Consider the following 13352-nt stretch of genomic DNA (forward strand, 5'->3'; position numbering starts at 1 on the left):
TTATAGTCCTCTCGTTGATCAATCAACAACCCAGATTAGATTCTAATCAATGGCTTAGATCATTTTGGCTTGATCCTCAACTTCTTCTAGAATTTTCACCCCCAATTTAATTAATACCCTTTAATTATTTTAGTTTCATAAGTTTAGACTTACGTCTCCATTAAAAATAATTAATTATTTTAATAAAATTACCTCTGGGTGGAATTTCCCAAAACAATTTCCAGGTATTCTAGAATATATGTGTCTTAGCATCCCTGCAAATTTTAAGGCTTAGAGAACATCTGATGCTACCAAAAATCAACAAGTCACTTTTAGAATAAGATGATGTTTGAGTTGGCTTCAAAACTATGATTTCAATAGGAGCATTCCTCTCCTTGTTATCCTCAAGTTAATAGACATGTTGAAGCCATTAACAAGTCCCTTAAGACTATCCTGCAAAGGACGATTAATCAAGTTAATTCCAACTGGCATATCATGCTATATCGTACGTTATGGACATACCAAATGTCTGTTAATATTGTTTTGAGATTCACTCCTTTTTAGTTGGTTTATGGTTTGGAAATGATCTTTCCTATAGAATGTGAGATTCCATCTCTCAAGTTAGCAGTCTAGTTTCTTCTAGACACCTCAAGTTTGGAAGAGCACCTTATTCATTTGGAACATATTGATGAGCAATGTTAGGATGCTGCCACAATGAATGTGGCAAATAAGAAGAGAGTCAATGCTCAATATGACAAGTCCGTGCAACCTAGGGTTTTCTCTGAAGGTGACCTTGTCTTGGTCTATGACCAAGATAAAGACACCTTGGGGGGAAGGTAAATTCAAACCTATGTGGTACAGTCCTTTCATTATTAAAAGGGTCTTGAAGAAAGGTTCTTATGAATTGATTGATTTTGAAGGGAATGTGGTGTCGAAGCCCAAAAATGGGCTCTATCTCAAGAAGTATTATGCCTAGGCTCTTGCCTAGCATCTGCTTTATTTTTGAAATATCATACATTGTTTTAGTTTTTGTCTATAGATGTCGTGGTGATGATGGTGTTTTCGATCTGCTTTGGCAGTTTTGGATGGGTGATTCGGTGTACTTAGGATTCACAGATGATGCTAGTAGACATACACGAAATTTAACTTCCATCGCTTGGGTAATACATTATCCAGCTGGTCAGTTATTGGTCACACAAGGCATATTTATCGGTCGTGCTTCTAATAATATGGCTGAGTACAATGTCGTTATTAATTTACTTTTTGAAGTAATATCTTATGTTATTTAATCATTAGTGGTTTACTTGGACTAACAATTGGTTGTATCTCAATTGAATAATGTTTATCGTTTTAGGGATCCTTTATTACATTGTTAATATTTGAGAGTGATATTATTGAAAAGATCATTTAATTTTATTACTTTCATTCACATTCCATAATCATATAATGCGTTTGTTGATTCTACAACTAACCAAGCATTGGATTGGCATAAAAAGCATTCATCACATTAAATCAAAACATCAAATAATCATTTATACAAATGATTAAGTCATCACAAAATCTTTGTATATAAGTGTGTCAAAATACTACAAAATGTGGGTAAATATTTGTCTTGCAAAATTAGGGCTTACGCCTGATCATGCCCATATCAAAGAATACCAGTTATCTAAAAACTAAGTATGTGGGCCCTACCCTGGATGAGCATCCCGGTAGAAGACAATGGCATTTTCCACTCGTCGAAAGAGTCACACCCACTCATGTGGTACTCCGACCACTCGCCTTTGTATAGCCTTGGGTAGGTCCTCTACCGCTAGCATTGGAACCTAGCGAGTTAGACCATCCAAGTTCCTTTGTACAGTTTGGAGGAATCTTTCAGACTCAGCTGTTGTTCTCTCCGCGTCTCTGTCGTGACGCCTATGCCTTGGTAGACCCTCAGGTCTCACTAGTCCCACATCTGTATCATGATCATTTAATCTTGTAAGGATTTTTATTTCACGGAAAAATATTTTAAATTTATTGAGATTATATTCAAAAAAAATAAAAAATCAAATATGCTAAAAATAAAAAAACTTACCAATATTTCCCCATGTCGCTCCTTCAGGTAGTGCTAACTTCGGGTCCCTGCGAAAGTCTAGTCTGACATACGGGCAATCCTCTATGGCCATGACTTGTTTCTCCCACCAACAGAAGAACTCATCATCAAAGGTCGCCTGAGTGACTTCGCCTTTGCCAAGTCTCTTGATCAGATCTGCCCATCTGGATGCAACCAACTCACAAAATAGAAGAAAAGATAGATGAACGCCTTCAAAATCAACCTCTTCAAGGGGGCAACCTCCTTTACATTACACAAATGAACAATTCTTGGATGATACAAATGACTAAACCTCATTTCTATATATAGGAGTGTAAGGGGTCTCAATATAATCAAAGCTGACATAGCAATAATATCATAAGGGCACAACAATAACAATAGTGGGTTTCTATGGGGCACACTAATAACAATATGGGGACAATAGGGGTACAATAATAAAAATAAGGGCTACAATGACAATATTAATGGGGGAATCACTAGTATAATAGGGACCTACCATGCCCCTCTCCTTCAGAAAAGTGTTGTCCTCAACGTTTGAGTAGTTCTGGATGCTTCTGTATAAAATTCTCATCCTCCCATGTGGAATCTTCAATGGGTAAGTTCTTCCACTTGATGAGATACTCTGAAATTGATCGATTACGTAGCTATTGATTTCTTGTTTATGTGATTGCTTCAGGTTCCAATATGATTTCTCCTTCCTCATCAAGTTCTGGCAATATTGTTTGAACTGGGAGCTTGTCACCTATAGCCTTCTTTAAACATGAAACATGGAAAACTAGGTGCACTCGGGAAGCTGCAGGAAGCTCCAATTTGTATGCCATAGTACCAATCTTTTGCAACACCTTGTACGGACGATAATACTTTGGTGATAATTTATTATCCTTCTTAGCTTGCTTGAGGGACATTTTTTTATATGTTTGTAGCCGTAGGAATACCCAGTCACCTACATCAAAACTTCTTTCGCTACGATGTTAATCTTCCTGTTGTTTCATTCTATTTTGTGTCAATGTGAGGTTATCCTTTAAGAGTTGGAGAACTTGTTGTTGATGCTCGATGTGATCTTCCACTTCTTAAACCTTAGAATTTTCTCTTAAATATGGTGTGATGGATGGTGGATGATATCAATAAAGTTCCATAAATGGGGTCATTTTTTCTTCAATATGGAAGGAAGTGTTATACCACCATTTAGCCAGAGGCAACCATTTGACCCATTGTTTTTGTTTATCAGATACAAAGCAATGAAGATATCCTTCCAAACATTTGTTTACTAACTCAGTTTTCCCATCAGATTGAGGATGATAAGATGAGCTATGAGCTAACTGAGTACCGAGACAAGAAAATAATTCTTTCCAAAAATTTCCAGTGAAAATGGGCTCTCTGTCGCTTACAATAATCTTTGGGTTTCCATGTAGCTTTTGAATTGTTTCCATAAATGCAGTAGAAACTGTACTGGCTTTAAATGGACGCGATAATGCACAAAAGTGTGCATACTTGGTCAGTTTGTCAACTACCACCATAATGACACTCTTTCCTTCGGTCTTGGGTAAACTTGTGATAAAATCCATTGAAACCTCCTCCCAAAGTTGGCTTGGAATGGATAAAGGTTGTAATAGACCTGGGTTCTTAATTTTTTCAACTTTATTTTGTTGGCAAACCAAACATTCCACCACAAACTTTTGAATCCTAAGGGAGAAGTTTGCAATTCCATAAGAATCTTTTGTTTGAGTTGGGAATTGTTACAAGGTATAAGCGATCTTTGTACCATAACGAATCATTTTTCCAGCTAAATGTATCAGATGTACTGGTATCTTGTTGTAACTTTTGAATGAGTGCCCACACTTCTTCATCATTATTCCATTCATCCCTTTCTTCATTTATCCAATCTGGTTGGATAATAGAAATGGCACAAAGCAATGCTTCCACATCCTCATCCTTTCGTGAGAGTGTAGTTGCCACAACATTTTGCTTCCCTTTTTTGTAGATGATTTCAAAGTCATAGCCCAACATCTTTGTGACCCATTTTTGCTGCTCTTCAGAGGATAATCTTTGTTCTAAAAGGTATTTAAGACTATCATGATCCGTTTTTACCTTGAAGTGTCCTCCCATTAGGTAGGGTTGCCATTTCTTAAGTGAATGTAGTATTGCCAACAATTCCTTCTCATAAATAGTTGTGTAAATACTTTCCTTTGATTTGACGACTTTCAAAAGAAATGGGTCTTTCTTCTTGCATTAAAACAACACCAATTCCATTTCCTGAAGCATCGCATTCCACAATAAAGGTTTTTGTGAAGTCCGACGTAGCTAAGGCTGGTGCTTGGAACATTGCCTCTTTAATATGTTCGAAGGCCTTTGTTTCTTCTAGAGTCCATGAAAATGCATATTTCTTCAATAATGTTGTTAGAGGTGTTTCTATTCTCCCATAATTCTTAACAAACTTGTGATAATACCTGTCAACCTAAGAAATCCTCACATATGCTCTATGGATGTGGGGATTTTCCATTCCTTAATGGCTTTAATTTTCCTAGGGTCTACCTTAACACCTTCATGAGATACATATGACCCGGATATTCCACCTCTTGTACTCCAAAGAAACATTGGAGCTTTTTGCATATAATTGTTTCTCTTCCAATAGTTTGACCACCCTATCAACATATTGAACATGATCCTTCCAAGACTTGTTGAAGATTAGTATATCATCAAAAATTACTAACACAAATTTTCTAAGGAAGGGTTTGAAAACGGAATTCATCAAACCTTGAAATGTAGAAGGTCCACTGGTAAGGCCAAAAGGCATGACCAAAAATTCATAATGACCCTCATGAGTTCTAAATGATTTTTTCAGAATGTCTTCAGTCTTCACTGTGATTTGATGCTATCCTGAACGAAGATCCAACTTGGTGAAGTAATTTGATCCATGCAATTCATCCAATAATTCATCAATGAAAAGAATGGGAAATTTATCTTTAATAGTGAACTTGTTGAGACCCCTATAATCCGGACACATGTGCCATGATCCATCCTTCTTGTGCACCAATACTACTAGAGTAGAGAAAGAACTTTGACTAGGTTGAATTATAGCAGCCTCTAGCATTTCTGTAGCCATACGTTCAATTTCACTCTTTTGGGCATAGGGATATCTGTAAGGCCTGATGTTTGGAGGAACACTTCCTAGAATCAAATGAATAGCGTGATCATGATCATGACTAGGTGGGAGGCCTTTTGGAGTCTCAAATACCTTGGAATGATTGTCCAATACTTTTTGGAGATATGGAGAAATAGATGATTTCTATGTGGGAAACTCTAGTGAAAATAATTGTGCAATTACACCTCGTTGTTCCTTCTTTAGAAGCTTTGTCATACTGTTAGATCTGATTATCTTTCCCAGTTTCCCTGCAATACCCCTTACTTCAACTTCCTTTCCTTCCATACAAAATTTCATGAAAATTTCTTGAAAATTAAAAGCTATTGTACCCAAGGATTGTAGTCATTGGACTCCTAGTACAACATCAGCACCACCCATCGTAATGTAAAGCATTGGGCTATTCAATACATATTCTCCCATGGATAGCTTGATATTATGGCACTTTCTAGAAAAATTTATGGTTCCTCCACTTGCAACCATCACTTGACACTCTGGTGCTGGATATAGGAAGCAATTAAATTCCTTGGTTATCTTATAATGAATAAAATTATGGGTACTTCCCTAATCAATCAACACTATTACCTTTTTCTTCTTGATATGTCCTTCTATCTTGATAGTTTGAGGAGTGGTAATTCTAACCAATGCATTACAAGATATGGCCGTTTTCATTTCTTCTTTCTCTTAGGTTTGTTCCTGGTGTATATCCTCTTCTTTTTACATTTCTTGTTCCTTTTCTTCCTCCTCTTCACAATCTATGTAGAATAATTTCTTCTCAACACACTTATGACCTTTAGTGTATTTTCTATCACAACTGTAACAAATCCCTTTTGCTCTTTTTTATTCCAATTTTTTTGGTGTCAACCTTGTATGTTGTGGAAGGATAGGGGCAACAAAACTTCCATATTTATAGTTGTGAGTGGTAGGCTTCCTGGTTTCCATAATTTTCCTTTCCATTTTTCTTGCCAACCTGAATGCCTTCTCCAATGAATCAGGTTCCCAAAGGTGAACCTCATGTTGTATGTTATCCTTTAAAGTCCATATGAACACATCAATCCTATGCTCCTCTGGAATATCTTTTACCCTTATGTTCAATTTTTGGAAGTCCTCAATGTGCTCCATCATTGAACCCTTTTGTTTGAGATTTATCAATTGGCTAAAAAAGGTGTTGCTTTTTGTATCCTCATAATGTGCTATCATTTCTTCCATAAAAATTGCCCAAGTAACAATTTTTTTACGAGAGCAAAGCCATCGATACCATATAGACTGATTTGGTTCCAAATATAAATTTGAAATACGTACCTTTTGTGTGTTTTGTACATGATGGAGATTGAAAAATTGCTCCATTTGTAGTATCCATGTTACGGGATCCTTGCCACCAAACTTCCTCATATCGATCTTTGGAACATGGTGGGTCTTCAATACAATGTTAGAGTCTATGAAATCATGATTAACATTTACTTTGTTATCATCATGAGTTTCCTTTACTACCCTTTATCCGTTCGTAAACATTTATTGTAGCAACTTTGTCAAATTTGTCTTCAAATCGTCCATTTTTCCTTCCATCTTATCTTCCACGTCATTCATCTTAGCTTCCAAACCATCCATCTTAGATTCCACAATATTCATCTTAGCTTCCATGCCTTTCTTTAAACCATCCATTTTATCTTCCATACCTTTCTTTAAACCATCCATTTTATCTTCCACGCCTTTCTTTAAACCATCCATTTTATCTTCCATGCCTTTCTTTAAACCATCCATCTTAGCTTCTCTTACTTTTTGTGAGAGTGAATTTTTTTTCACTTGGTCTCATAATTTTGATATATCATGTTGCATTTCTTCCTCTTCTTCATGACTCATGCTAGAGCTTTCAGGTTGCTTACTAGGTGTTTTCAATTTCTTTCTTCGAGGCATCAATTAATGCTAATAATGCTTCACTGTGATGTTTGAATTCCTTCAAACTAATTTTTCAAACCAATCATATGCAAAATTAAAAAAAAAACTACACATGTTTGTTTCACTTTGTAGGAGCTCGATATTGAATCTGTTGTATCTCTGTAATTGTGGATCTCCGAGATATGAAATTTTGTCCTGATATATCCCTCTGAGTTCTCTTTCTAAACCGCAAGTCTGATCAAGATTGGATTCTCCAAGAAAGACTTGTGCCAAATCTCCCACGTGACTTGACTATAGACTGGTTCAGTAGAGCGAACTTGTAGCAAGTTCCATGTATCACCATTTCGACCTTAGTACCTGAAACTGATACAAAAACAACTTTAGACCATTTTCGTTCTGAAACATCTTACTAAATTTTAATCTGATTCTTAGAACAAAAGTTATGACTATTTTCCCTAGGTCACCTGTTTGAGATATAATTCGGGATCCTGCAAAAACCCTAACTTCCTTGGATCATATGTATGGAACTATAGCAAGAAAATATATGAAATTCAGACCCAAGGTTTAGAGGGATTTCAGCTCAATTGGATTTTCTTTTTAGCTTCTGAAACATCACAGAAAAAAGTTATAACACAAATGCCATGATGACCGATTTGGAGCAATGAAACCTTAGGACTCAAAGCTTTGATACCAAATTTTATGCAACCAGCTCACAAAATAGAAGAAAAGATAGATGAACGCCTTCAAAATCATCCTCTTCGAGGGGGGAACTTCCTTTACATTACAAAAATGAACAATTCTTGGATGATACAAATGACTAAACCTCCTTTCTATATATAGGAGTCTAAGGAGTCACAATATAATCAAAGCCGACATAACAATAAAAACATAAAGGCACAACAATAACAATAGTGGGTTTCTATGGGGCACACTAATAACAATATGGGCACAATAGGGGAAAAATAATAACAATAAGGGCTACAATGACAATAGTAATGGGGGAATCACTAGTATTATAGGGACCTAACATGATCCTTGGATCTCTAGGACTGCTGATGGAAAATGCTACTCTGAGTCGTAGCGCAAGAGTCCTCTCAAAGAAAAATCAACATAGGATGGTGCCATAGTAGAAGATCTTTGTCTTCCCCTGTCTCACTGATGTCAGTGGTTTCTTCATGTTGACTAGGAGCATTCTGCACTAGTCATATACTACTGGTTTTAGGAATTCTACTACTAAGAACATAGTTGGTCATGAGGCCTGATGCAATGAAACTGAGCCTGATATCCTAGAAATGGTGAAAAGGATTATCTTGATGGGCATGCTTGTGATTTGTTTTATCGGGACTTGTGAACTGACTTTGCTAGTTTCTGGGCACAATACACAACAACGTAATCAGTAATATTAAGGCTTCCATGGGACTTCCCCTTCAGATCTACTACTTCTCCCCTTCGGGAGAGTCCTGTAATGAAGTAGATATATTCTACTTTGATCTATAAAGGCATTTGATCTATGATGAATTTCTCTTGCTTCGGGTCCCAATAATGAATCAACATTTCCAATAATTGAGTTTGAGCTCTGATATTTGGCATCATGAAGAATATGAGCAATCCACGGCTTTTCTATCCATCCAATGATTCTTGATCTTCTAAAAACTCATTATCCACATCATTGTGCTCTCTTTCCCTCCAAATGATCGACATCCTGAAAAATTGAGAGATTTCATCCATTAGAATTTGTTTTTTAAACTTTACTATGCGCATACACGCTTTCTGTAAGAGACAATCATGTATGTACACGACTTTCCCTTTATTAACTTGTGTATAGGGCATTCTATATGTGACTTTAAAATCCCAGACCTGCGTACACACAGAGTATTTTTGAAATTAAAAAAAAAATCTCTCAAAATTTCGATCTAATATATAATTTTTATGATCAAATGGAAGATTTTAATTTCATGGACTACCCGGAGTTTGTGTTTGTCGGATTTGTTGGTGGAATTGGTCCGATTGGTGTGCATAAATTCACTCCAAAAGCCCTCTTCTCAAAACTTGGATGGTGAAAATGAAATTGGGTAAGTCCAAAACTCTATTTTATATTCAAAATTTAAAACCCACTTTCCTAAAGTTCATTTTGTAACTTTATTGTTTTATTTTTATGAAATTTTGACCTTTGCTTGAAGTGTTGGGAAAGTTCCTTTCCAAGGAAATGAAGACTTTTCATCACTTTGTGATATTTATTTATTTTTCCCTCTGTTTCTTCGACTCCATGATCACTGACCTATCGTGGTATGTATCATATTCTAAAATGACATATAGGTTAAGAGATATCACTTTTTTGTTGCATTATGCTTCTTGACCTCATACTATGATATTTAGCCACAAGGTTGACCCCATTATGTTGCAATTTTTTAACCTCTCTCACACGTCATCTTATGAAATCGTAATATAGTAGTAGAGACTTTCCTTCCATGGGATTCCTTCTTAGAACCTCACTGGCATATGTTTCCCATGTTGCAAGTATTGAGTAGGCTCGAGAGTCCTCTTTCGTTCCACCATGAATTTGCGTTGAAGCCTGGTTCTTCTTCTTCTTTGCTAATATTCTTGATTTATACCCTTGAGGCTCCCATGTGTTGAGTTGTACTATTGCATTGCATATTGACCACTTGCATCCATTTTGGCCTTAAGTTGGCTTCAATTGGACTAGTGTATAAGCCAATTTTGACCATGACTTTTTTGCAAGTTCAAACCATGTATTCATTAGCCTTTGTGACTTGACACCCTTTTCCATGGAGGGAACATCCCCTGAGTGTCGATGACCAACATCTGCCACCTTGCATTGAGCATAGGAATGTTCCAGTCCCAGGAACTAGTGCACTTTCCCTTGACACTCGTTCTCTCCACTGTACTATAGGCATTCTTTTATTCTTTTTCAGGCTTTAAATATGAAAAAGACAAAAAGATTAAATATTCCAAAAAAGAAGAAGAGGGAATAGGACAATTTATTCATTATTTGATGGTAGCAAGAGTCAATCGTGTCACCCTTGAACAAAGCACTTAAAATGAGTCTTTCCTCCATTAGGATGGGACTTAGTTTGACTTTAGGGAAGCCATAACCTTGTTCTTGAGTCAATCCTCCACCGGTTGGTTATCTCTTCCAATCATATGGAGAGTTTGTTAATGCCTCCTACATTGCAAACTTATACAAAGTTATTTTATGCTTCCATAAAGTCACATCAAGTCGTGCTTTTGTTCAAGGGAAGTAAACCTGTTGTTGGCCATTCTGCGGTGTCTCTTGACTCATTTCTATCGGCCATACCCAATCTGTCAAGTTATTCTCAACATCACATCAGCGACATGGTCCTTTACTCATGTTGGTTAAGAAGGTCCCCATTGACTTCTTACTAGCGGGTTTGCTCTTATTGACTTTGACAAATTGCTCTGAGAGTAGACCTAGAGTTGCACCTTGACCCTATTTACATCATTGATAGGTGACCTTGTGCTCAACATCGATCAACATTATGGGTCTTTTACTGAGTGGTTTCCCTTGTGTTTGACGTTAGCTTACATTATCACACATTGGGATTCGTGTAGTACCTTGGTTTCCATTTGACCCTATTGGTGGATTCCTCGCCTCTGTGTCATCTTTCATTATTGGTTGGTTCAGAGGATTTCTATCATGTGCTAGCTACATCTTGTGTACACCAGAAATGTACTTTGGAATGGTTACTTCATCTCTCTTCATCCAAGTTCTTCCAAATTATTGGCATATGAGTTACACTCGCGCTAGTTTATGTGGGGTTCCTTAATGCCTTCCTTCCAACATATATTTTTCCATCGAATCCAACTCATTGCAGTGGGAACAAGGTATAGAGTCCCTTTTCAACACCTTAGGGTTTGCAGTGATCAATGATAGACTCCTTCACTATCGACAGTGAGAATACATCAATGTCTCCTGATTTATAGATTCTTTCAAGTGTTAGATTAAACACATCTATTCAAACTTGTTATTTTTTACTGGGGTATCTTAACACTGATTACCATTATTGATGAGTTGTCTTGTGTTTGTTAACGATATACATCAATGACTGATAATCAAATGATTTCTCACATGGTCGACTTCAGCTCATCTATTCCCATAGTGTAGAAATGTACCATTTGTGGTCGGTGAAGACCTCGAGTTGTGTCAACATCTTGGTTCACTTGAAAACTCCTTCAATTTTCTACTAGTGACACCTCTCAACTCTATATGTTGCAGTCTTTCACAACATCATCTTATATGTTGGCACCCGAGTTTATGCAGTACCACTATTCCACCTATATGACTTGGTACTTTTATGAGGATCAATTATGCAACATCATTGATGAGACAATATTATAGCATCCTTGATCAAACATTCTTTTATATGTGATATTGGGACATAGCTCCGTTGTGTTCTTTTGCAACTATGATTTGATGATCCACTATGTATTCTTCAACTTCTTCTGTACACTTATGTATACATTTTGGATCCACTTTATACTTGATCAGTAGACATGCTTTAATACTTCTAAGCATGGGTATGCCTGCCTCAGACATAAGTTTTCTTTCTGACTCATTCCATAGTTATTTGATAGGCTAGAATACGGTGATCTCCTCCTGAGTTTGCAGATGGATCCTCTCTCTATACTTAATATATTTCAGGGATCATGTTCCACTTATAACCTCATACATTAGGGGGCATCTGTTATAGCATCATTCAACACTCTTGTAGAATTGATGCTCTTTTATGGCCCTGGGCAGTCCCTTCTCTTCTTCTTTACGAGTGATCTACCCTTCTCTACGGCTTTACGGGTGATTTGCGGCTTCATCCCTTCTCTGTTTTCGCTTAAGCGGGATTCTGTTTTCGCAGGCATGTGAAACTTCCACCCGATGTTGCGCGGCTACTTCTGAGGGATCGCCTTTTGAGTGAGGGATAACTGCGGCTTTTAGATCTGTGGTGAAGATTTTTGATGCAGTGATCTGCGGCTTTCAGATCTGCAGTTATTTACGGCTTTCATTCCATTCTAGTGCTGCTTTGTTTGAGTAAAAGATTCGATTTGGGCTTTTCTTGACTCATCGATTTCCAGTCCATATTGCTGCTTTGCTCGTTTGCTTTCAGGACATCATCCATTGGTGGATATTATATTACGCGCTCTCTTCAAAGATATGCGGTGATCTGCAGTGATCTGTGGTGATCTACGGCTTTCAGATCTGCCATGATATGATCTGCGGCTCTGCGGCACATTTAATATACATTCCTGGTCTTGCTTCCCTCGCCTGCTAAGGTGTTTTGCTGGTGATCTGCGGCTTTCAGATCTACCATGATATGATCTGCGGCTCTGCGGCACATTTAATATACATTCTCGGTCTTGCTTCCCTCGCCTGCTAAGGAGAACATTCTCTAGATGGCTCCCTGCTTCGCGAAAATAGTTGTTGGCTCAGTTTCGTCCGCCTTTGGGGGGTAAGCTCCTGCCCATATCGTCAGTGAAGCCCTAGCTCCAACTGTCCAGGTGGTCCAGGTTTCACTCGATGAGGCTTTGAAGTTTTCTGAAAGTGCCCTAATATGTCGATTCAATGGTTTTTGGCCACGACTGACAGCTCTCCACAGCTGGATCTCAGAGGTATGGAAGCCTCTAATTCCTAATGCAATTAATATCTAACCCTGTGCTAGGGGTTTCTTTATAGTAGATTTTGAAAACCATGAAAGCAGACAATGTATTCTAGATTCCGGCCCTTGGTTTTGGGATAAATCAAGCCTATTCATGAGGCCATGGAACCCGTCATTCGATCCCTCAACAACAGTCATAACCTCACCACCAGTTTGGGTGAGATTGCTAAACCTACCCTTGCATCTCTGGAATTTCTCTTCACTAGAAGCCATTGGAAATGCAATTGGGAAATTTTACTACAGGTGCCCAGAAATAGAGGAATATGCCAGAACCATGTATGCATGCATTTGTGTGTAAATGGACTTCAACGTCGGATTCCCAGCTGAAATACACCTAACAAGTAAAGACTATGTGTGGAACCAGAAACTTGATTACAAAAGTGTCCTCTTCAGGTGTCGATCCTGCTTTGAGACAGGCCACCTAGCCAAAAATTGCCCAAAAGCCTCCTATAAAAATTCTTCTAGAAAAAATCACCACAGATCTACATGGTGGGAAGGAGCACAAAAAGAACACTACACTGTCATCCAAGAAGAATACTCTCGAGAAAACTCTGAAATA

Source organism: Pinus tabuliformis, chromosome 2_2 (assembly GCF_031772625.1).
Source record: "Pinus tabuliformis cultivar Carrire ecotype Pingquan chromosome 2_2, CPIR1, whole genome shotgun sequence".
Lineage (NCBI taxonomy): Eukaryota > Viridiplantae > Streptophyta > Pinopsida > Pinales > Pinaceae > Pinus > Pinus tabuliformis.